The following is a 27,810-nucleotide window of genomic DNA, read 5'->3' on the forward strand; positions in this document are numbered from 1 at the left end:
TACAACACAATTGGACAAACTTAATTATGAACAATTAAAGTTCAGTTACTTTTTGTGTGGGCTTCCCTCGCTCGATTGTTATTTTATATGATTTTTTTTAATATTATTTTTGGGCAATAGCTTCAGAGATGAGTGAGTGACGGGCAAGGCTTGCTGGCCAAACGAAGATCGCACGAAAAATCAGTAATAAATAATAATAAATAAAATGGCATAAATAACAACAAACAGGCAGCCGATTCATTGTTGTGTAATTAAGTTGTTTCGCTGTCGGCCCCAAGTGCCCAAGCGGGCACTGAACAAATCTTGTTAAAAATATTATTGTCACACAATTGTTGCCGTGTGATTAGTTGAAACTTTAATTGCGACACAATGGCATAATGGCAGCGGGCGATAATGGGCTCAAAAATAACAAAAAAAAATAGTAATAATAAAATAAAGAAACACAACGGGGCGAAGGCATCAAAACTTGAATACTCTATGTTTCAAAGGGGAAATTGAAATTTAGAGTCTATCATTTAGTTTATTAATAAATTGGGAATACTAAATTGAGTCGCCTGGTGATGCAAATAAATAATATACCATTTTTATAAAATAGCAGAGCCGTTTTTTATATATTTTGGGTACCTAATAAATTAGTAAACCTATAAAACCCTTGTCAAAGCCCAGATTATAGCTTTAAAAGTAGATTTTTTTATTATTATTTTATTTCTAATATTTAATAAACTATAAGAGTTACTAAAACACCTGAAAATCGACTTTTCCCTATAAGTAATAAGTAATAAGTAAGTAATAAATTAGTTAACCCATAAAATCCTTGTTAAAACCCAGGTTATAGCTTTAAAAGCCAATTTTATTATTATTTTATTTTCTAATATTTAATAAACTATAAAACTAAACCTCAAAAAGTTACTAAAACACCTGAAAAATCGACTTTTCCCTATAAGTAATAAGTAATAAGTAAGTAATAAATTAGTTAACCCATAAAACCCTTGATAATACCCAGATAATAGCTTTAAAAGCTAATTTTATTATTATTTATTTTCTAATATTAAATTAACTATAAAACTAAACTTCAAAGAGTTACTAAAACACTTTAAAAATCGCCTTTTCCCCATATTAAAGAATACCCTAAATTGCATTTACCGTAAAAGTGGGAAAAGAGGGGACATTTTGTATTAGCCGCGAATTATAATCGTCATTATCATATTACTATTACTTACTAATGTTTGTGTTATTGTTATTGTTATTGCTGTTCATTGTCCATTGTTGTTTGTGCCGTTGATTTCGAGTTTAGTTTTCAATTATTTAATTGTTTTTTTCGGCTACGCGCATTGTCTTGCGCCGCTTGGGTAACGTGAGAAAATTAATTTCTGGCGCAGAATTTAATTTCTGCCTTTTGGGAACAAAAAACAAAAATAAAATGACAAAAAAAACTACAAACGAAAGCCCACAGATGGCGGCAGTGAGCGCAGCTCGTTTTATGGCTAATTTCGGGGAAGGCAATCAACACGAACGGGCGAGTCCTGCATCCTGCCGGTGGTTTGTGTCCCAGCTAAGGCAGGAGCAGAAATAAAGTTAATTAGGGAAAGTTTTCTTTCAAATTTAATTGCCCCAAAATGGCAGGGAATACTGTAAATTAAATAGTTTATAGCCAAGTTTATATTTAATTTCAATTGTGTGAAAATAAATGTGTGCAAACATATATTTATCAAAAACAGAAGCTAAATATTTTCCATTATTATGATTATTTATTATTAGTATTTTAGGAATTCGTTTTTATTACGTTTCAAATGTTATATAAAAGTCTAATAGACTTTACGTTTTAAGCTATAGGCTTAATTTGCATCTTATTTTATTTATTTTTAAGGAAAATATCTGGAAAAAGGTTTATTTTATGACGAGATATTTATTTTGGATTTGTTATTTAGAGAATACTGTATTTATTTTATAGATTTAATCTTAAAACCCATATATTTTATATTTCACGTGTATTAATTATTATTTACTTTTTTTTATTGAAAACATTTTATTTATAATATTTCATATTTTTCCCCTTTTCTCCTCTTTTTTAATTAGATTTTTTGTTTTTGATTATTAGAAACAATTATGGTAGTGTAATTTAAATTTTCCTTTAATTGAATTAGTCTATTTTTGTTAATTTAGATGCTTAATAGTAAAATTCTATGTTCAATAGTAGAATTCTATGTTATTATTGTAATGTTTCTTGCTATTTATAAATCGTATAATTTCATCTCTGGCTCATCGCATCCTATATACACAGACGATACCCCAGATTAACGCTCTATATATAGGCGTATACCATTTAATGGGATTATCTGCACTAATTTCCACACACACAGTAAAAAAAATTAGGGAAAAAAGGTGCTGGGCAGCCGTTGAAACAACTCGATCATTGCTTTGTATGAAAGCGACGGCAAAAATGATTTATCATTGAAGAACACTCGACAACGAGGATGCTCTCTGACAGGGACTGAGATGGGTTTTTTTTCGCCTAAAATATGCACTGGGAAAAATTATGAACGATTTTACTTAATATAAAACTCAATATTATAAGTTCAAAAAGTATAAGAAATTTATATATAGAAATCTGCAAGACAGAAAAGAGTAGAATAGGAGCAGAAAGGTTTCTCAAAAACATCAATTAATTTAATACTAATCTATTTACTTTAGAAAATATTATATTATTAAAATATGATAATGCAATTTATGCTTATTTAGATTTTTATATGCACTGGGAAAAATTATGAACAATTATAGTTCATATAACACCATAATATAACTTAAAAATCTATAAGAATTTTATATATAGAAATCTTTAAGACAGAATCGAGTAGAATAGAAACAGAAAGGTTTCTCAAAAACATCAATTCATTAAATAGATATTAAATCATCTAAGAAGATAATATTAAAATATGATAATGCAATAATGTTTACTGGATATTAAAATTGTATTTCACTTGTTTTTATACAAATTATACATTTAATCGACATATATCCTATTATTTCTTCTAAATAAAAGTTCGTTTTATAATACATTATAATGAATTTGTGTAAATTTTAAATATATATGTATAAATACATTTTTGAAATCAATTTCAACTCATTTAACCAAGGTTTCTGGTACCCATTTGTCATAAATAATGGGTAATAACATGCCTTACTTTCTTCTATAATTTTTCTTTTCAGTGTACATCACTATATCTACCATATCTAGATGTGTGAGCTACCGAAGTGGCCGAAGTGTGTGCTCGACAATGACGACGAACCAATTTATGGGACAGGCCTTTGAGTTCGAGACACTCGACTAAACCGAAAGGCAAACACTAAACGCAGCACACACACTACACACACACACAACAAGCCAAAGGGGGAGGAGAGTGTGATTAGGGGTGGTTGCTGCTGCAAGCAGCCTCGAAATTAGAAAATAGGCAACAAAAAGATGCAGAGCCAAAACAAATTAGTGGCAACAAAAAAGAAAGAAGGGAAAAAACTGTAATAATAATAACGAATAAGGACGAGGGGTGCGATTTCCAAAATGGCCGCAACTACGACAAACGGTGAACTCTTGAATTTCCATTGAAGTGTAACAGAAGAAGTGGCCAGCCGCCGAATTTTACATAGCACAGCTGCATACCGTCGATGGCCGATGCACTGAGAGAAAATTAGGGGTATTTCGAAACTCATATAATGCTAGACGGGGTCGCAAAATAATTTAAAAATGAGAAAATGGTGAATAAATTTTATTTGTTATTTAAAGAGTGAAGTTTTGTGTACTAAATTTATATTTAATTAAATTTTAAGCTGTATTAAGTAATAGGGTTTCTTTGAATACGAATAATAGTATTTTAAGCAATCAATTATAAATAATTTAAACTGTATTTTACCAAAACATTTGTTAGTTTAAAGAAATAATACAAACTCTTATTACTTTTTTCATGAAATTCAATTTTTTATAACCATAAAACAGAAATAAATACAAATAGAGAGCAGAAAAATTACAACAATTATATAATTATAATATAATTAGGCATTGAAAATAAATTCCAAAAACAGTATAGTTTTAGAATAAATGAAAGTAAATTCAGACTAACTTTTTTTACAGTGAATAAAACAGCTCAATTTTCATAATCATAATAATTTATTCATAATTTCATCATAATTTCATTCATAGATCAAATATTTGTACAGCTTTATATAATTTAAACCATTTTAAAAGCTGTAAAAATCCATTAAGTATCTCTTACTTACATAATAAATATAAGAAAAATGTTATTATAATAAACACATGCTTTCATAATACCAAAAAAGGTCTCTGAGTTAATGCTAAAAATATCTAAAGTAAATATATAATAAAATAAATTCCACCTATTAAAATCTGCCTTACAAAACCCAATAAACTTCCTGCAAATTCTCTCTCCCCCCAAATTCCGCTCAGTGCATTGCCCTGTTGACGTCTCGCTAATGATGATGGAAGGTCCCGCGCCTCGTTTATGGGTTAATCAAATTGTATGAGCGGGATTTCGGTTATGCAAAGCAGCCAGCCAGGGGCAAGGGGGTGTTAAATGGGAGTGGACTGGGACAGGGAGATGAGTACAGGGAACTGGTTACTGGTAACTGGTTACTGGTAACTGGTGACTGGTGACTGGTGACTGGTGACTGGGAATGGGAACTGGGAATGACTTCAATTAGACGCCCGAGTTTTTGATGTTTTCAATGGTGGCGGGTACTTGGCAGCCAACCAAAAGGGGCGCACACACACTTTGCCCGGCAAAAATGGGAGTACTATAATGAAAAAAAAAGGAAAAAAAAAAACACACAAAACCAAAGAATGAAATACAACAACAACAAAAAAAGTGAACCAAAAACATGGCAGCTTGCTGGGCGAGAAAAAAGAAAAAAGGGGGAAGGCAGCCACTTTCAATTGTGGCAAATTGCAGGCGTTTCCGCCGCTGCCATCATTACTTATTATTCGAAAAGTACCACCACCCCCCCCTCACACTCCCCACTTGCCACTTGCCACACTCTCCTCTCTCCGATTTGTTAATTTTCAAATCAGAGTCGCGTGCAGAAAATATGTAATAATAAAAAAAAGCACAGAGTCCCGTGACGCAAATTTGATTATTTCGCCTTCAAGCTGTGACCCATGTCCTTTGCCAGAGTTGCCAACGAGAGGTCCTGCTTTGCTTTATATATATATATACTTTTTTTTTTTTGTGAGAAATGTCCTTTGTTAGGAGGTGGCTGCTAATGAGCCATTCAAGGGGCCACAGCTCTCTAGGATTTGCATATGAGAATAATAAAATATTCAGAAATTGAAGTATTGTGAAGAGATGATGGTGATGGCGATGTCCTGGGTCCAGTAATTGGTTTTTAGGTTCAGATTTCTAAACGTTTTTACTAGGTTTCAAAAGCAAAAATAAAATTTAAAGACTGTAGCAATAGAAAATATTAAAAAATAGTACTTTTAGATTAACAAATTCCTAGGAGAAAAAGAAGAAGTCTGATTTCTTAATCAAATCTAAAGTAAAATCATTTTTAAAATAATTTCAAGGGTTCTGAGCTAAAGTTATTTATTTGTTTATTTAATTTGTATATTTTAAAGATATTTCAAAAATGTTTGAATGGTAGAAAGCACAGATTTTGTATAAGAAAACTATCAAGGCAGAGTTTAAGCTGAAAACAAATATTAAAAATTATACTTAAGCCAAAAATAGAGCAAAATACCTTAACTATAAAGTTTTCCACACTCTTTCTCTAGCATTTCCAATGAAAACCCTTTCAAGAACTTTAAACAAAGCTGCATTTTTTGTACCTTCGCAATTAACTCCAACTTTGACCTTTGTTTTGACATCTGCAGTTATCATAAATAAAAACAAGCCTTTCTTCTAAATAAATACAAACAAATAAAAGGAAGAAAAAAAAACCTGAAGAAAAAACCCAACTGCATTCGGAATTCTTTGTGCCAGAAAGTGCATGAAGGCCAGGATTAAAAACCACCCACAAGGAGGCGTTTCAATCAAACTGCCTACACGAATCCTCCTCTTAAAAAAAAAGAAAAAATCCCACAATTTTCGACACGAATTTTGATTAATTTCCTGTTTTTGTGACGCTTTTTCCTCCGCTTTTTTTTGTTCTCCGTTTGTCGGTGGAATATTCATTCACGCAATCGCAATCAAAGCAAATCCCCGCCGAACGGAGAGTGAGAGATTACCACTTCGACCCGAATCGGATTTTGTGGCAGAATTCAATGGCAAAAGGACCTCCTCCACAAGGGCCTTGGAATTTATGAGGCTTTTCCCGGGAACAACCCGAAGGACAATGAATATCAATCTGCGGAAATGCTGTCTCTGCAGTTTATATATTTTTGAGATAAACACTTAATTATTAAGAGTAACAAGTGGAAGTGGATATTATTAAATTCCTTTTTTAATTTCTTGTAAAACAATTATCGTTTATTCCACTTTTATTCCATATATCCTTTCTTTCTGATGGCAAGACAGGAAGGCGGCTGTTCAGTTTCCACTTGTCTGATAATAATCCTGATAATGATGAGGCTGATTTGTCCCCAAGTTCGTTGGGTGTGAATTTTCATTACAATTATGCAGAAGCACAAAAAAAAACGAGAAAGAAAAATACAACAAGTGAGGAAAAACAAAGGCAACCTTCGCCGCAGTTGGGCCATGTTTTTCCCCTTCTTCTCCATGGCCTAAACCACGCCATTTTGTGAAACAATGGAAAATGCAGCCAGAAACCGCAGCAATTTGTGGCCTGAACCGAAGCCAACGATATGGGGGGACTTTGCTGCACTGGCCAAAAATTATAGCTTTTGAGAATATTTAGAGTTTGGAAATTTAATTAATATAACTAATTATTTTTTGAATCTAAATAATTATAGTCTAGATATTAAACAAGGTTGGGAATGTTTCCTCTGTTGGGAATTGTTAATAAAAACATTTATTTAATGAAATTACCCCGATCACTCATAGGTTTTTTAAGACCACTTATAGGGAAACTAAGACGCCCTCATCCCCTGGGATTAATAATATTAAATCATTCCCAATTCCTGGTATTTTTCGCTTAGTGTTCACTTACTCCTTCTCTTGCCGGCTTCTACTTAGGCTGCCGCGAAATTTTGCAATTTGCGCATAATAATCATGATAATAATAATCACACATGAAGTATGCAGGGGGATATATATATATATATATATATATATATACTATATATATTTTTTCCTACCTCAGGCCAGGGCGTTGGCGCTTGTTGGAGAAATTCCAAAGAGAAAAAGAAATATATACGGCGGAAAAAACCGAGTAAATCCGGGAAATAAAAAAAAAAAAATACAGAGAGAGCGAAATAATTCTAATGGGGGCGTGGCATGTGTGTGGGTTAATTGTGGTGGAAATGCCGGGAAAAGGGAATGGGAATGGGAACGGAGATGGGGGTTTTTCTCTGCTCTGTTTCCCACTTGTGAGAATTGCGCAATTTTCAATTATTTCTTGGGGAAAAAATAATGTGAAGAGGTGGGCGTGTCACTGCAGACTTTTTCGCATAATTATAAGCTGCGATTCTCACTCACAGGCTGCAAATTATAATTAATGTAAGGCATAGTGTGAGGTCTGCATCCTTCGTCCTGCCTGCTTGACTGTGTGTGTGCGTGTGTGTGTGTGTGTGTGGGTCTAAAATTATGCAATGGTCTGATTATGCAACTGTGAAAAAAGGAAGAAAAAAAAATACCATGGAGAAGGAGGAGCTCAAAGCTCCTGGGGGATGGGGAAGGATGCTGTGGCCAAGGATAAAACCAGTGACAGAGAGAGACAGGGAGAGACTCATAATATATAAACGTGATTTTTGCATAGCACAGGAATAATGCCAAGCGAATGGAATTTTTGGCTTGTCATCAAAAATTCAGCGTAAATTTCCTAAAACTAGTTAGTTTTTTAAGCCCCAGGGTTTGATTTTATTAGGTTTTGTTCATTTACATCCAGGTCACTTAATTATTTAATTTGTAATCAAAGTTTTAGTCAAAAGCTTAAAACGCAGAGAAGGAATCATTTCCGACCCCATAAATCATATATATTCAGCATCAACAGGAGAATCTTTCTAGGCATAAAGGAGAGAAACAAATTTTTGAAATTTTTTTCAACATTTTTTAAGCCTTTTTTTTCATTGTTGACATTTTGAAAAATCGACAAAAATTGAAATGGTTTATAAATTCAATTTGAGTGTGCAGATTTATTAACCTATTAAACACTAGAACAGAACAGCTTTCTAAATCGAAATTAATGCATTTTTGGCTTAGTTATGAGTTTTTTAAGTTTTGACTAAAAGAACAAAATAGTCATATAAAAATATCGAAAAATCTACTAAAAATGATATTATAAATTCAGTCAGAAGCTCAAAACGCAGTGAAGGAATCATTTCCGACCCCATAAATCCTATATATTCTTGATCAGCATCGAAAGCCGATTCGATTAAGCCATCTCGGAAAGAAAACAATTTTTAAAAAAATTTTTCAACGTTTTATCATCTAATTTTTACATATTTAAAATGGTAAAAATTGTCAAAATTTTGAATTCTTTTAAATTCAAAATAAAGTATGCAGATTTATAAATCTATTAAAAACTAACATGTAACAGCTTTCCGATTTGGAATTTATCCATTTTTGGCTTAATTAGGAGTTTTTTAAGTTTGGAATTGTATACCAAAATTGTCATATAAATATAGATAAATATGGGTTAAAAAAATGGTATTATAATTTCAGTCAGAAGCTTATAACTTACGAAAGACCCATTTCCGACCCCATAAATCATATATATTCTTGATCAGCATCGAAAGCCGAGTCGATCTAGCCATCTGAGACGGGAAATTTTTTTTTGAAATTTTTTTTTTTTTGTATTTTTATGATTTAATTTTTACATCAGTGAAATTTTCCAAAAATGAAAAATTTTCAAATTTGTTTAAATGTTTAATTGAGTATGCAGATTTATTAACCAATTAAAAACTAGAACAAAACAGCTTTCTGAATCGAAATTAATGCATTTTTGGCTTAGTTATGAGTTTTTTAAATTTGGATTTGTGAATAAAATTGTAGTATAAATATAGATGAAGTAATAACCAACAGAATCGTATTATAAATGCATTCTTTTATTTTTTTTCTTTAAATGCTTGTCACTATTTATATTATACATTTATTTTTAATTATTTTCTGTATTTTGTTCTGATATTACATTTGTTATTAGTAGAACTCGACAATAATAGGATTTAGAATTTCAATATATTCCTTTACAGGTTATATTAATGGAACTCTTTATCACATATGCATAGTTAATTAAGTTAACATTCTATTAAGCCTCTGTTAATAGAAATAAACAACAAAGAAGTCATTGTCCTTGCCCTACCCCCAATGCTATGAATATGCTTTCGTAAACCCAAACAACCTTTTATGTAAACTTTTTATTGTCCAAAAGGACGAGCTGCCTCCCATCGAGTGCTCCAATCTCTGCTCACTTTACAGCCTCCATTATCGGGGAATAAATACGAATGCGAATAATAATTGCTGAGCTGAGTGGGGCTGAGTTGGGCGGCAAAACAAAAAGGCGCTAGAAAATTAATTTCCATGCGAAAGATCAAAGAAAGTTTTCAATTGTTGCCATTTGCCCAGCAGCGGAAGTGGGGTGGATTTTCTCAATGGGTGGGGAGAAGATGGAAATGCAAACTGCTTAATGCGAAATGTAGCAATTATATTCTTGCACTGCCCCCTCTCTCTCTCCCTCTCTCTCCCCCTCTCTCTCTCTCTCTGCCTTCTATCATGCATATTTATTCATTTTTTCATTTACACATTTTTAATTTCAATTCTGAGCCAAAGTCTAGGGGCTTTCTCCATTTCTCCTCGGCATTATGGCTCAACTCATTTCCTGTGACAATGTGAGCTGCCACGCCCCCCACCTAGGGACCCGCCCACGGCACACTTACATGGTACGTGTACTTAGCACTTCCTCGGTGGGATTTTTTCTTCTCTACTTGTTGTTTTTCATATGGAAATCAACACACACTTGGGCGAGGCGTTGTTGTTGATTTTTAATGAAGTACTTTTTCATTATGTACACTCTCACACACAACAAACACACAAACACACACACAGGGACTAGTGTACGGAAAGAAACTAGAGAGATCACTATTTAAAATATTTAAATATTTCCAAAACTATTTTAAATAAAAGTTATCTGCTTCAGAGATATAGATAGCAACCCTGGCAGTGTCACAAATACATGTTTTCAGAGGTTTTATGCTAGTTTTGCATGAGATTTTTGTGGAAAATAATTAAATATATTACTATACTATATTTAATTTCTAAAATACTAGATTTATTTAAGATTTAGTTAAATTTCACTGCAATTCCCAACCCCTTTTGGGGACTATTTAATTCACAAATGCAGATGACAACCCTGGAATTGATATATCTTCGTGTTTTTATTTTAACATTTACTTATTTTTATAAAATTCCTCATAACCTCTTCCAGGTAACACCATCTTTTGTTCTCAGTGTAGCCATACTTATGTATATGCAATTTCTTTTCATTTCCGCCATCTGAGTTGCACTTTGTGTTTATGTTTTTTTTTTCTTTCCCATCCTTGCCTGAATTTCTCTTAATTTCTATTTTATTTTTTTTTTTCTATTTTAGTTTGCTGTTTATAACGTCTTTTCATGCAAATGTTTGCCAGTGTGTGTAGATGTGGACACTTGGCAAATGTATAAGTGTGTGTGTGTGTGCTCCAATTGTTGTTAAGTGAAAGAGTGCTATATCTATATCTGTATATATGTTATATTTATATTTAAGATATATGATGGCCATAGGCAAGTGTGTTTTAAGAGTCTTTTTTCAACGATATTCGAATTTTCTGGTAAAACAGAACATAAAACTATTTCAATAATAATTTGAAATAATTTTTTCTATAAATTTTCAACTCGAATTCCTTGTTAAATTCAAATCTGAACAATTTGAAATCAAATTCTTTCGAATTTTTTGTAAAAAAATGAATAATAATTAAATTTTTATAGATATTTTGTATATATATTTTTCCTGTCTGCATATTTGCAAGCTGACTCATCAGCAGTGCGATTCCTGCGATCCTTGCGATCCTTGGGATCCTGTTGCTGCTGCTCTTCTTCCTGCGGTTCTTCCTGCTTTGTGCAAAAAGGGAAAAAGAATCAGCAAAAGGAACTCTCTACGTTTTTGGCATTCTTCTGTCAAAATATTGACCCTACAGTTGTCAGGCTGTCAGGTCGCTTGTCCTTTGGCAGGACATTCCAGTTCCAGTTCCAGTTCCAGCCATTGTCCGTTGTCCTGCCCACAATTACTTGTAATTATATTATTTGGAGAACAAACACAACCAGGATATGCTGGATATATAATAATAATCGTAATCCTGGCCAAACCAGAGAAGTGGCAAATGTAAATAAGCCGATGAGGTGCGAAGGATTAGGGATTAGGCATTGACCTTTCCCCCCTACGATAAAGGTGTGATGAGGTCCTCGAGTGGCAGAAGAATAACACAAAATCCTGCAGGGCAACAGTTGGCCCAAGACAAACAAAAGCCATGACCCTTGGGTTTTTGGCCAGCTGAGCGCAGAGATTTGCCGTGGAAAGGGTCCTTGGAAATTAAAGAAAACTCTTTGAATAAATGTGGGAAATACGAGGGAAATGGTGACTTTGCAGCTAACTTCTTCAGCAGACTGAATTATAGCCCAATTAATGGCATGATTAACGCAAATCGGCCTGGAATTACCCTCGTGGAAGGAGATCCTCGCCAGCGTTTTCACCCAACCACTTGAGAATCTCTTCCACCTTTTGTCGCTCCTTGGCACAGGTGGAAAATGGTCTGCTGGATGGCTCAGCAACTTTTCCGGCTCTGTATATATATTTTTCCAACGATTTCCCAGCAAACTGCCAGCGTTTACCCAACTCCAAGCTACACAAGGAGCTCTGCCCCTTTTCAATTCTCCGCTTTCTCGGCTCTTGGCTCTCAGCCGTGACTCTTCAGTCAGTTTCTCCAGCGGGATGCTAACGAGCGGAGTTCTTAGAGATAACAGTGTGATAAAAATATTTTGTAATGTATGCAAATGTAATTTTTAAATTAAAAAACATCAAAAGAAAACCGTGAAGTATGCAATTGAAATCGAAATACTTATCGATATTTTTAGATGACAATTTTATCGACAAATTAAAGTTTAAAATTCTCATAACTAAGTCAAAAAAGCATAAATTTTAATTCGGAAAGCTGTCCTAAGTTAGTTTTTAATAGGTTAATAAATCTGCATACTCAATATACATTTTTTAAAATTATTAATTTTTATCAATTTTTCAAAGTTCAATTTCCAAATTTTACCCCTAAAAAAAGTTAAAAAAAAAATAATTTTTTTTCTGTCTTTTCTGAATGCCAAGAAAGATTCGCCTGTTGAAGCTGATCAAGAATATATATGATTTATAGGGTCGGAAATGACTCCTTCACTTTCTTTTAAGCTTCTGACTGAAATTATAATACCATTTTTTAACCGATATTTCGATATTTTTATAAGACAATTTTTCATCCAATCAAAACTTAGAAAACTCCTAAATCAGCCAAAAATGCATTAATTTAGATTCGGAAATCTGTTCTGTTCTAGTTTTTAATAGGTTAAAAAATCTGCATACTCAAATTGCATTTTTAAACTGTTTCAATTTTTGTCGATTTTTCAAAATGTTAACAATGAAAAAAAGGCTTACAAAAATGTTGAAAAAAAATTCAAAAATTTGTTTCTCTACTTTATGCCTAGAAAGATTCGCCTGTTGATGCTGATCAAAAATATATATAATTTATTGGGTCGGAAATGATTCCTTCACTGTATTTCAACCCATATTCCCTTTTAAAATAAGATTTTTATATGGAAAAACCTATAACGAATATAAAGGGATATTTGCCTTTCTTGAGAAGATAGATATAGACAATAAATTAAGAAGTATTTTAAAGAAGCAGCACTTAATCTTAATGTAATCGATCGATTTATATCGATTTAAGCCTGGCCAACGCAAAACTATCGGTATCGAGCTCCTCTCTAAGCCAGGTGGCAGCACCACACATGGGCACTCATGGCTCTCAGGTCTCGGGTTTAATTGGTAAATGGTTCATTTAGCAGTCAGAACCAATTACACACACTCTCGAGGACGGCTCTTTGGCAGCGCTTCTGCTTCTGCTTCTGCTTTTGGCTGGCTGTAAAAACAATTACAACAGTTTTTCACCTTTTTTAACGAGGCAGCCGACGGCGCGAAAATGCTTTGCCTTCCAAGGGTCTGCCACTTTTTTCGTTGGAACCAATTAAATTCTTTTTTTCCTCCTAACCACATGTACATATAGAATGTATCTGCTCACAGACAAATCGTGGATATATAGATCCGCCCCCGCATCGAAAGGTGTGAATTCAAATCGAATTAATTCGGTTTTTCCCCGGGTTTTATTTTCTTTTATTTTCTTATGAAGCAATTTGCACACGCCTCTTTGATTGGATAATTGGCGGAGGAATAATGAATAATGGATAATGAATAACTAGCGAGTGAGTGCACTCAGGTCGATGTCTAAACTGATCGATTGGGCTTAATTGCCGGCCAATTGCTGTACTTAAAGTGAGAAAAGTGGCTCACAAAATACATTTTTACATAAAAAAGTTCAAGTAATTAACACAGAGTTTAATTGTAATTATAATTAAGTGTTTTATCAGTAATTTAAATAAGTTTAAGACTTGAATAATCTCATAAGAATATGGAGTTTACGGAAATATAATTAGTAGTCAAGAATTTGTAATCGTTGCCATAATTTTGGCTTTCTTAAAATAAGTAATCATAAAAAGGAATTAACTGTTCAAATATACAGTAAAAGTAGTGTACAAAATTTAGTAAAATATAAAATCTATAAGCAGTATAATCTTTCAAAGGAAATCAACATATTTTAAGATTAATTTGGTTAAATTTTAGTTTCTTATTTCCTTTTTTTTCCAGAATTTTTGCAGCACCAGAAAGAGACAAAGACAGAGACCAGAGTGAGATGGGGATTATAAACGGATAAAGTGAAGGAGGAATCTATGTATGCATGTGTAAGTGCAGCGAAATATAATAATGAGGACACCCACCAGGACATCCACATCCTCACCTCGTTAGCTAACGATGACGCCGACGCATCTGCACCTACACCTCCTACACCCACACCTACACCTCCACCTCCACCAAGCACCTGCAGCCAGCGAAATGGAGTATTAAAAAATTATGCAAATGAATTCGTGTGTTTGTATTCGCTGTGGAAATTGCGACCGTGTCCTCCGTCCTCAGTCCTCAGTTTTTGAGTCCTGTGTCCTGAGTCCTGAGTCCTTCATCGCCACACCCACAAAATGCGCGAAAATTAAGCGCAGGCAGTGCATGATGAATGTTGTAAATTAATTTCTGACCGAAGAGAAAGGGTATAAGGCATTATTTGTATTATATAGAGTATGGTAAAAACTATATAAATAAATGATAAATTATGCATAAATTAGGCAAATACAAAGGGTTTTCTAGACCATCTTTTGCAAAAATGCAAAATTGAGAAAACTATAGGGGAAAAAATAAAAATCTAATATTGAATAGTCAAGAAAATAAGCTGGATAACGCAAGAACTCAACAAACTCAAGTTTTATATAGCGAAAGCAACCAAAATTGCATATAGAATTGCATGAAAAGTAAGTAAAGTAAAGTACCTGAAAATAATAATTATTTCTTTTAATAAAAATAATTTATAAACAACCCAAATTATAAAAGAAAAGAGTGAAAGTATACGTAACATTTACCTACTCATATTATAACATCTTATATGTATTTGAAATATTTTTCTTTAAACACATTTTTATATATTTCCAAATTGTTATATTTTCGATTAGAAATCTCATTGAAAATCTACCCCAATTAAAATTAATATATTCCAAGAAATTGAAGAATTTTGAAGGTGCCAGGACCCAGGGTTCATTCCGTCTTCGAGGACGACGACGACGACTGCAGTTGGCAATTTTAATCTCGCTTAACGAATTATTAAATCCTCATGAGGACGACGAGTGTGTGTGGTTGGAAATCATATATTCACATTCATGCTTGAATGAGTTTTTTTTTGTTTTTTTCCACGGTGCCGGCCAGGCACTTGCTTGATCAAAGGACGACACTCTTGAGAAATTATCATAAAAGGATTTGCGGCAACGGCGACTGTGCTCTCTCCATTCCAATTCATTCCATTCCTCGCCGCCTCTTTTCTTTTCTTTTCTTTTTTTTTTTTGAATAGAGCCTGCCTTGGCTTTTGTTTTTCATTTGAAAATTGCAAAATTTGAATAATGCGCAAGTGGCGTGAACAGCGGGAAAATCGTATTCAGATTCGGGATTCGGGATTCTGGATTCAGGCTTCTGATTCAGGCTTCTGATTCAGGATTCTGGGATTCATCCTTGATTGCATAATAGGCATTTGCAGATTGCAATTAGACAATTGTCGTGGAAGGTGCGCCGTCCTAAATGCCAAATGCTAAATGCTAAATGCTAAATAAGTAATCAAGCGATGATGATTCGGTGCCCTCAAGTGCATTTGGCATTTGCACTTTGAAGTGGTTGAGCACTCGACAAAAACGCTACCCACTCCCACAGCAGACATTGAACAAAATAAAGGAGAAGTAAATAAAACAGAGAAAAGTCTGAATTAAACGCGACAATCATCAAGGTAATCCCACTCTGGCTGATTGTCTCAAAAGAGCCTCTTTACTACAGGAATAACTCCAATTGGGGCCTTAAAGGGGTCTCAGAAAATAAGCAAAAAAAAAATATTAAACTTAAGACTTTAAGACTTGGGAAATTACATATATTTAATTACAAATTATTAAGATTTGTTTCAAGAAAATGCATTTATATATTCGTTGTAGTTCTATGAAAAGAAGCTGTACAATTGGGTTTAACAAAAAGTCTTTATTACATTTTCTGCAGTTCTTCAGTCCGAAATTCAAAAAGTTTGTTGAAATAATTATATGTTCAGGGTTTAGATACATTTCCCTAAGAGTTTGTATATGGTTATTTAATTAGAAACAAAAAGAAATAAATTCCTTCAATATTTATTTGATAGTTGGAAGCCTAAATAAATTTCTTTTTATTCATTTCAAGTGCTTCTTTAATAAGAAAACATAAAATCTTGCTTAAATAAATTTCATTTCATAAAATTTAATACTTTTGTGAAGTTTTTCTTGCTCCTAAATATTTATTTAACCAAAATTTTCCTTAAATTTTCATAACTGAAAATATAGTAATGTTTTGACTGCTTTCTTGGTACTTAGTAGGAATATATGTACATATATTCTGGTTTTCCTAAAGAAATTCTTAAAACAATAATATATATTATTAAAGAAAATATATTATACCAAGAAAATATATTAAATAGAAAGAACTCGTAATATATTAAGTCCTTCTGGTTATGTTTATGTCAGCATAATTTGGTTTTCACATTTAAATATTAAAATCAGTTTCCAATTCGAACAAAAAAAAAAAAACAAAACAAAACATTTCTAATAAAATTTAAGTTAACTTGTAAATTAAAATGAAATAAAAGTAATTTCTGTATAATTTTAAATAAGGCACGCTCTAAATGTTTGTAATTTACTAATTTATATTTAATAAAAGCTGATAATAACATTTGTAGTAAATATATAATCATTTCTTTTAAGTATATTTAATGAAAATAGTGTCAAGGGGCACTTAATTTCCATGTATCTTAATTACCAATTTAATATTATTTTATACACATACTTTTTGTGAAGATCTTTCATAGATTAAGTTTCTAAATAAACCAAAAATTATTATTTCATATACTTTATAAACTTTACACATTTAATTAAGGGTTAAGCTATAAGAATCTTCAATGCAATAAATAAATCTTTTGAGTATTCTCCCCGTCCCCTTAAGGATAAACCTTATAGCCATGATTTTATTGCTCAGATGCTGCAAGGACTTCAAAGGATGCTGGCAGCTAGCATTGGGTTTGTGCATCGGCTAACAGGACGATTGCTGATTGCGAGCGCTGAAAAGTTTGCAAACAAACGCAGCTTTCGAGTGTCAACACGAAAAACAGGAGCAGGAGTCAGAGGGTAGGGGGAGCTTTTTTGCCGCAGGACTCAAAGGGTTGTTGTTTGTTGTTTTTGTTATTTGTTTTTTTCTTCTTTCCACTGTATGAGTGAATGTTAATGAGTGACAATGTGTGTGGCCATTGCGCCTGCCCCTTGGAATGGGCCCACGCTGCGTATGCGTAACTTTGAGGCTTTCATTTAATTTTCTCCTGCCCCAAAACGCCCAGTGATTTGTTGGCAATTTCGTTAAGTTGCATTTAATTTCTGTTCAATTTCAATCCACTTTGGCACAATCAAAACGATAAATGAAATTAAACGAGAGACGAGCCAAATATGTCAATGGCAGCAACCCTCCTCCGCCAAGTAGTTGGCCCAAAGTGTGTTTAAGCTAAAAGCTTCAGAGCCCCTTGACAATGGGCCAAGAAGTTGTTTAGCAAAGGACTCTGAGCGTGTGTTATCCTTGTGCTAGCACACTGCGAGCAATAATTCAAGGAAATTTGTTAAGGATAAAGTGTAATAAATGAAAATATATACAAGATCAAGGATCCCTGCATGTAATATTATTAAATAATACTCAATTAAACCGTTGGATTAATATAATTGCACTTTAAACTAGAAAATAAAATAATCTTAAAGCCAAATAAATACTAAACACCATTTTTAAATATTATTTTTAGGCTTTTTAACACATTCTTCTAATCTTTTTGTCATAATTAAATTCCTAGGTAATTCCCTTCCTATGTTTCCAGTGTAATCCTCTTGCCAAACCGTTTTCCCTTCGATTTATTTACACTCGTTGCGGTCCAGTCAAACACACAGTCAACAAGTCTGGCCAAAATGTATATCCTTTAGGGGGAGCTCAGAAGCTCAGACATATAGAAGATATATTTTTGGGGGATTTATCTCCTTTTTTTCGGGGTTTGTCATGTGGCTGCGGTCAAAGTTTAAGCCTTTTGTGTGAAATTGATTCAAAATACTCACAAAATTCAATTAGTTTCTCAATTTACGAGTATTTTCAGTTAAAAAATATAAGTAAGCATAACAAGAAATTGTTTTTTAAACATCTAAATATTTCTTATTTCTAAATATTTTAAGGAAAATAAATTATAACATGTACTAATATATTACTTTGTAATTTTCGCCCCCATAAATCTTGACCAAGCTCCACCCAATATTTTAGCATATGAAAGGAAAAGAAATTAAAGAAATTGCTTAACGGCAATTTTCATCCTCCGCTGCACAAATGGAAATTTGTAAATGAATTAATTCCGGATTTAACCCCCCGCCTCTCCCCAACCGGAAAAGCAAAGAAATATATTTCTTTTGATGCTGATTTCCCTTTATGTTTTCTTAAGGTTTTCTTTCGATTTTCTTTTGGCTTTGCCATGCAAATGAGAATTTCCTCAACCCACGCATCTTTGTTATTAATTTTTTCCTGCTGATGGAGCAGCTGAAACTGTTCCATAATCGAGAATAAATAATGAAATGAAATAGAAATTAAGCAATTTGCGATGACGATTTCCCAGAAACCGGTGAATGCAATGCAACAACATCTGTCGGTGTGAGCAAATAAATAGATAGAAATGGAAATATAAAAATGGAAATGGAAATAAAGAAGCGGCAGCGACAGCGGATACTCGAGCGTATCTGATGGATACAGATACAAATACAGATACAGATACAGATGCCGCGCACAATGGTCCGCTTCTTCTATTTTCTATTCACTTTTTTTATCATCGCACACACATCGACTGACAAAAGGATGAAGTGCAAACAGCTCACGTCACAAACATGTCAACCAATTCTGACACGTCGCCCCTGAAGTGCCACCGGGCGGAGCGGGGCGGGGAGGGGGACAAGGGGGAAAACCGCCGGAAAAACTGTCGGGGAAACGGGGGTTAGATGTGGCCTGTTATTGGTTTTCTCGCCATTAAAATTGGGTTTCAGGTGGCTTTTTTTTACAATTCAGCTGCCTAAAATAGGTAACAAGTTGGGAGTTTAATTTAACTTAATTAAATATTATAAACTATTTAGAATATTTAAATATTTATATAAAAAAATTCCCAGGTTTTTTATAATAAATATTTTGAAAATTTGTTCCAATTAAATAGGAAAAACTACCTTTTAAAAACAATTTAATAAGTTTTCTGCTCTCGTTTAAAAAATAATTATATTTCTTCAATAGTTTACTTATTAGTTTGTTTATTATTTACTTATTTGTTTAATGTATTTATTTAATTATAAATAAGCTTTTTTACTAACTCAACATTGGCGAATTCTAAGAAAACAAAAAGTATCTGCTTATTTTTCCCAATTATTTTTCCTTTTATAAATCCCAAAATACATTTTATTTATTCTACAACTCTTTTAAATAATTTTAATAAAGTAAATTATGATTTTATCCCTTTTCGAATGCCTACTGTACTTGGCGTTTGGCGGAAAATGAAGCCAGAAAAGTAATTCTCGGTGGCAAGTGCAGTGCCAACAGTTGAAAAGTCAACAAAATGCCAAATGGAAATAGTAAGAGAAATGCGTTTAGTTAAGATCCTTGAAGGATTCCATTCCCCAAGCCCAGCGACTGTCAGTGGCAGTCGAAGGACTAGGAGGAATTTTCCAGACTCCTGGACTCCTGCAGGAAATATATTGTTATGATGATTGCACAGCACCTGCGACTTGATTCGATTTAATAACTTCTGTCACTCGAAACGCTTTTCCGTTCAATGCATTTGACATTTTCCCCCCTTCTAAGCCAACTTTTCACACTCCATTTTAGCCGTATTTTCACCCCTTTTTGGCCCACTTTCAAGCTGCCAATATTTGCCATGCAACAACTTATTTATGTCGACGAGATCGAAGGAAATAGCTTCGCGTCAACTGCAAGTGGAAAATAAAAAAATATCAAGGCGGAAAATTCTAAAATTTATTTAAGGAAAACCTGTTGAGGTTCAAGGTATTATTATACCCTTGCTGGGTTTCATAATTTCTATCAGAAGTTTGCAATTCAGTGAAGGAGTCATATGCGACTATGTAAAATATAAAGTATATGATCAGCAAATAACTATGAGCAGGAAGTAACAATGATCAGTATGTATGTATGATCAGTAATTAACTTAAAGCAGTAATTAACTAAGATCAGTAAGTATCTACGACGAGTAAGTAACTATGATCAATAAGTATCAATATACCTTAAGTATCTATGAACAGTAAGTATCTATAACCTCTAAGTATGCATGTATGATCAGTTACTAACTTTGAACACTTATAAACAATGACTTGCAACTTTTGCAACACAACACATTTCTGAGGCAGCAGTCACTTCGTTCCGGGGATGTTAGAACGAGTTGGGAATCATAAGCATAGATGCGAGATTTTTTTATGAGCTATTTCAATGAAACTATGGAGCTGTTCTTATATATAATTTTACTAGTATATAACGCGGAGCATGATGGATCGGTGGACTATATATACACAAATATATATATATATATATAGCAGACATAGGAACGATCGGAAGATTTTAAGAACAAAGTAACTATGATCAGCAATTAACTATGAGCAGTAAGTAAGTATGGACAGTAAGTAAGTATAATCAGTAAGTAAGTATAATCAGTAAGTATCAATGAACATTAAGTTACTATAATCAATAAGTATCTATGACCAATAAGTATGTATTATCACTTACCAACTTTGAACACTTGTAAACAATGACTTGCAACTTTTGTAACACAACACATTTCTGAGACTCGGCCGGCAGCAGTCACTTCGTTCCGGGGAGGTGAGAACCAGTTGAGAATCATAAGCACAGATGTGCGAGATCTGTTTTGGAACAAATTTAAACAATTAGATTGAAACTCTGGAGTTATTTTTCTATATAATTATACTATATAAATCGGAGCATGGCGAATCGGTGGACTATATATATATATACACATATATATAGTTGCCATAGGAACAATCGGAAAATTAAAAAAAAAAATATAACTTTTTCAGTTTTCAACAGATTTTCATCAAACTTAATACATAGACATTGTTTATTAATCTAGAATTTTGTGTTAAATTTTATGAAAATCGTACTACTATATCATGGTAAAGAAAATTATATAAATAATAAATCACAAAGTAAATGCTACAACTTCAATAACAACTTAAAAGTTTATACTTTCAAATGATTTATGTTTATTTTCTAATTCTAAAATATTATAACATTTAATTATACAATAAATTTTTGTCAAAATACCTAAAGATTGCATTTAATAACATTATAAATATTGTCTAAAAATAAAAGAAAGCTCATTTAGAACTCCAGAACTTTCCAGCTTCTCCACACTCTCCCTCTCCCTATAATAATTGGTTTCCTCCGCCTTGCCTCGATTTTCCGGCAATCCATTAACTTGGACCGGGCACAAATTGCGAAATTCCAAATTCGATATCATTCAATTTGGCGGAAAGAAAGAAAAGCCAGGAGGAGGAGGAGGAGGAGGAGCCCGAGCTCGAGGACAACAGTCAATATAATTCCCCATTGCAGTTGTGCGCCATAATGACTTCCTGTGCGCAATGCAATGCAGCAGCAACATACAAAAAAATGTCTATATATATATACAGAGTCCTGGCAGCCATTAGCGAAATATGAGAGCACCAACAACAAGGACAAAATTATAGAAAAAAAATCGGAGAAGAAGCGAAAACAAATACGAGAGAGCAGCAGCAGCACCCAAAGCGAATCGCAATGATTCAAAGGGAAATATGAAGGATACGCCCGAAGGGTGGTTCCCCCTTTTTTTTTATGGCGGGTGGTTGCCGTTCCGATTCCAAATCCGAATCCGAATTAAGCTGAATAATTTACACAACCCCTTGAAAGTGCACTTAAGAGCAACAATATAATAATAAATAGAAGCGCTGCAAAAAAAATGCAGAAATAATATTTTCCTCTTCTGGGAGTACTAAAGTCCTGAAGTCCTGGAGTCCTAAAGTCCTGAAATCCCGGCTTCCTGCCGCTGACTGCCAATAGAAAATTGCGTTCCCCAAATTGACTGACTGACTGATTGACAAATCGACTGACTGTCAAACGGAGAGATTTGTGCACTCAAAAAAAAATAACAAAGGAAATTGAGATGGAAATAGATTTTTAAACAGATTTTCCTTGATGGAAAACTCTTTTTAAAGTGGTTTAAAATTCATCTATATATAAACTTTGATTTTTTATTTATTTTATTATAATAGTTGGCAAAAGAACCCTCTTTTTTGTAACAGTGCTGGTGCAATTGTCTGAATGAGCATTGAATGGATCCTAGTGGGGGTGTGGCCCCCATCCTGGCTCCTGGATTCAGTCAAGTGTATTATCAATTGAAAACTCAACGAACTTGCCAGGTAGCCGGGAATTGGATTGGATTGAAAATGGATTGATTTGGCGAGGTCGGTTAGGTTCTCAGCATCCAGGCTTAACTTTCCAAGGCGATATATCCTTGGAAATTGTAAGCCTTTTCCCAAAACTTAATGCTTTATAAAATATAATTCATATATTATTGTTATTATAAAATTTGTAATGTGTTTAAATAAGATAAGGCGTCTTTTCTAATTAAATATATATTTATATAAATAATTTTCTAACGTATAAAACCAATTTTTGTCTCCTCTATATCTTTATCCCTAAAATAATTCCCAAAAACAATATCTAAACCTTTGAAAATGTATTTATTATATATGTATTTTAATAATTAATTAAGTACTTATTAAAAATAATATTCACTTAGAATATTTAAAAGCATTTGAGCTGAAAAGTATTTTAAAAATCCCGAAAAATCAAAAACAAATAGAAATGCATGCAGGTTTGCCTTAAAATATTATTTTTAATCTTTACCCATCTATAAATTTCAATATTTTTCGCCTTTTTAATAGTCCCCTATCTTTCTAAATATTTTGTATATATTTTTTTATAACATCCTCTCTGTTAATATCGTTAGAGCATCACACATTTCCCCTTGGCCCGCATACATTTTTCCATTTTTAGTGAAATTTTCTTTCCTTCCTTCCGCTGCTCTTCGCTAATGACGCTGATGAGTTGACGAGGTAGGTTTTCCAGGATATTAACGACAACGACAACGACAACGAGGATGAGGATAAGGATGGGCTAAAGGATGGGGACGACCGTTAATGAGGACGATTATAATGTCACTGATTTTGCGTTCAAACTAACAGGCAACTGAGGAGGCGCAAGTCTCCCCTTTTTTACCTTTCTCTGAATGGTAATGGCACCCCTTTTCCATCTCTGAAGTTTGCTCTATTATTCCGAGTGCTGTTGGCATATTTCTGCTCCAAATGAGGTTGAGTTTCGAGCAAACAATGCCGCACCACCGTGCACCACCGTGCACCGCCTTAACCACCAACCAAAAATAATAATAAAAAAAAAGAAAACCAGATGAACCCAAGGCTTTTCTATTGAATTCAAAAATTTGCTGCGTTGCTATCATCATGACGCTGGATGTTCGCCGATGTTAATGCCGATAACTGATGACTACTTCACTTAATGCAAATTTTCATTCGGCCGGAGGCAAAAATGTTAGATTTGATGAGTGCGGCCACACCGCGAGAAAAAAGTGGTACAAAAATATACATAAATCTACTAAATACTATATAATATATATAATAATGAAACAATCTCCTAAATGTTGTGAACATGCAGCTAAAAAATGAAGTCTAAGAATGCGAAAGATATTAAAAAGTTTCTTAAATTAGGTTTCAGTTAAAAACAAGATAAATCGATGTTTAGGGATCATTTAATAGAATTTAAAAGGGTCATAACTCAGTTAAAAAAGCTTTAAATTCGATTCGGTAAGATTTTCTGTGTTATTTTTTACAGGGTTTAAAAAATCTGCATACTGACTTAAAAATTTCCCTCCAAATTTTAACGATTTAAAAAATTCTGAAAAATGTTGTACATTTTTTGTCCAACAATAACATATATAGTTAGATGGAATCTGCTGTCGATGCTGATCAGGAATATATATAGTTTATAGGGAAATTACTCGGAAATTACTCCTTTACTATTTTACAAGCTTTTGACTAATTTGGAATATCCTGCAAAGGTAAATTCCACTTTAAATTTCCTCAAGCAATATTAATATTAATTTTCTATAATAAAATAAATCATTTAAATAGTAAAAGTTCAAGTTTCAATTTATTTCAGATTTCCTTATTTCAAAATAAGAACCCCCTTAGAGAATATATTTTCAGAAACTCCCTCTTAATATTATAAATTCCACAAATATTTATCTACAATTTTATTTCCAGTGGAAAACAAAATGAAAACCCCCAAAGGGATGGGTCTAAAGGATGATGGCTGCAAACGAGGCCATAATACTGCAAATCGTCGTATAATGAATGAGATGCTGCAACTCGTTAGGCCATAAAACATAAAGGAGGCGGTGTGTAGGACTCCGCTGAAGGACTCTCGGCGATATGGCTTACAGGACTCGGCTGACGATGATGATGATGCCACATCTGAAATCTCAAATATGAAATCTCGAATCTGAAATTAATATGCCATTGTGGGGGGCACAAAATACAAAAAATGAAAAAGTTACAAAATTCAATTTGCAGTTTTTTTTGCTAACGATTTGCTATTCGAAAATAAGGATGGGACTGCGACTCCACTAACGAGATTTGCATATGGATTTCACTGTCTCCTTCTCCTCCTTCTCACATATTTCACGCATCATAATTCCCCAAACTCGAATCCCCAAACGCCATAATCAACCAACGAAGACGAACTCGGGGATTCTTTCCCAAAAATTAAGAGTGAAAATTGCATGGAAATATGTGTGTGTGGGGAAAAACTCTGAAATCAGCAGACCAAATGAAGTGACTGGGGACTGAATATTGGATAAGTTCGATTCCTTTCGATTTACAGGCATTACTCGATAAGTTTGTCATCGAAATCGGAATCAGAGTGTTTATGATTATCAGTGTGTAGAAATTACATTTTAAGCTAATTATGCTTGAAACCAGATGTTGTGTTAATATTCTCATTACTTTACAAACTATAATAATCAAGTTTTTAGTAGAGAAGAAATCGATTGACATTATCGATATCATTTTACAATCTTTTGCAATACAAACCTAGTAAAATATATAAATGTGTTTGATATTTTATCGATTATAAACATTATCATATGAATTGTGAGTTTTTAGTTAATATTTAAGAAGCTAGCTAATTATGCTTGAAACTAGATGTTGTGTAAATATTCCCATTAATTTAAAAAACTATAATAATCCAGTTTTTAGTAGAGAAGAAATCGATTAACATTATCGATTTCATTTTACAATCTTTTGCAATATAAACCTAGTATTTCATAAGGCTTAACCTTAAGTAAAGTATATAAATGTGCTTGATATTTGATTGATTTTAAAGATTAGCCTATGAATTGTGAGTTTTTAGTTAATATTTAAGAAGCTTCTTCCTCTATTTAACAACATTTTTAAGGGCATTGAATCTGGCGGTGCATTATGCCTCCTCCTTCGATTAATTGACTGCACTTAACCGCAATCAGTCTAATTGCAGGCAGTCGGTGGAAGAAGAATCCTCTCTCATTAAAAGTCGGCCTGCGATATGCCTCATTAGGACTCTGGGCAGAGGTGGGGAAGGAAAGGAGCATTGCAAATTGAATCGAATGGGGATTGGTAGTGGGAATCCCTGGATCCCTCATAACCGCAATCATCGATGGTAATATCGACACGAGAAGGCTGGACAGGCGAAACAGCCAACCAGGACCCCAACTGGCGCCAAGGTCCAGGTCCTGTTGATGGACTGCACTGGTTGTTGTCTCTGTTTAACCAAAGGTGGCGACCTTCTGGTGGTTGTTTCCCACCTGCTCCCCCTTCTGGGTGTGTGGGGTGGGTTTTCCAAGATGAAGGGGGGAGGGGTGTGTAGTGTGGGGTGTGTGGGGTGGGAGAGTGGCCGACCAACCCCTGGCGCACTTCTTGCTCTGCTGATTTTTGCAATCATCCTTGACAGGAGGTTTCTTTTCGCTTGTTTTTTTTTCTGCTCGCCCCTCCCAGTTAATTTCGCTCGTTGCCTCTCTTTCGCTCCGCCTAGTGGCCTCTCGCTCGCACTTGCTGCACGATGTGCTTCATTCATTTTCATTTTATGAATTGCATTTGCGCTCCCGCCCTCGCGCTCTCTCGCTCGCACTCACTGCGACCTGCGCACTCACCACTCGCCCCTGTCACTATCCCTCTCTCTCTCTCGCTCTCTCTATCCTGCTCTCTCTTTCGCTCCCTCTCTCTCTCTCTCTCTCTCAGTGGCTGAGGAGATGCCTCACGTTCTTTCTCTTTCTGGAAGCCATTATAAATTTTCATTTCGGACGAGAGGGGTTGGGAAATGGTAAACAGTTAATGGTTAACGGGACTGTTAGCGGTTAACTGTTAGCTCTAAATTTGGCTAAATATGCTAATTAATTTATTTGCTTAATTTTTCCTTTTATCAATAAATAAATAATATTGGGCACTACGAGCAAGTAAAAAAGGATACATTTTAATTAAACAACTTTTAACTTAAGAAAAAAAAACAATACAAAAATTATAAAAAACTTTTTAAAAAGTTAATGTTTTTATACTGTTTCAGGGTATTCTATTTTTAGTCAGAAGCTTAAAAAACATTGAAAGAGCCATTTCCGACCCCATAAATCATATATATTCTTGATCAGCATCAAAAGCCGAGTCGATCTGGCCATCTTAGACAGAAAAAATATTTTTGAAATTTTTTCTTGTATTTTTATGATTCAATTTTTACATCTGTGAAATTTTCGAAAAATTGAAAATTTTGAAATTTGTTTAAATGTTAAATTGAGTATGCAAATTTATTAATATGTTAAAAACTAGCACAGAACAGCTTTCCGAATTGAATTTTATGCTTTTTTGGCTAAGTTATGAGTTTTTAAAATTTTGATTTGTAGAACAAATTGTCATATAAATATAGACAAATATCGGTTCAAAGAATGGTATTATAAATTCAGTCAGAAGCTTATTACGATGTGAAAGAGCCATTTCCGACCCTATAAATCATATATATTCTTGATCAGCATCAAAAGCCGAGTCGATCTAGCCATCTTAGACAGAAAATAAATTTTGAAATTTTTGTTTGTATTTTTATGATTTAATTTTTACATCTGTAAAATTTTCGAAAAATTGAAAATTTTAAAATTTGTTTAAATGTTAAATTGAGTATGCAAATGTATTAATATATTAAAAACTAGCACAGAACAGTTTTCCGAATTGAAATTAATGCATTTTTAGTTTAGTTATGAGATTCTAAAGCTTTGATTTGCTAAATAAGGATCCAAAGGATGCGAATGCTTTATGATCGATATCCGAATCAATCCTATAATTCGACTAAGACTGCAAGGGCATATAAATTTAGGCTTTCCGAAGTAAGTTTCTTTTTTATTATCCCTAACATAGCTCTAAGTGTATTTATATCTAGAAAATGGGCTAAAAAAATGTAGAAAGGCTTTAAGAATTTAATATTTCTAACAAAGAATTACATTTCTTGTGATTATATTACTTTTATAACCTTAGAAACAAAAAAGAAAGGAGATTAAACGGAAGCAAATTATAAAAATAAAGTTAATACAAATATGTGT

Source organism: Drosophila serrata, unplaced genomic scaffold (genome assembly GCF_035046125.1).
Source record: "Drosophila serrata isolate PLE 108 unplaced genomic scaffold, ASM3504612v1 contig_3, whole genome shotgun sequence".
NCBI classification, from domain to species: Eukaryota; Metazoa; Arthropoda; class Insecta; order Diptera; family Drosophilidae; genus Drosophila; species Drosophila serrata.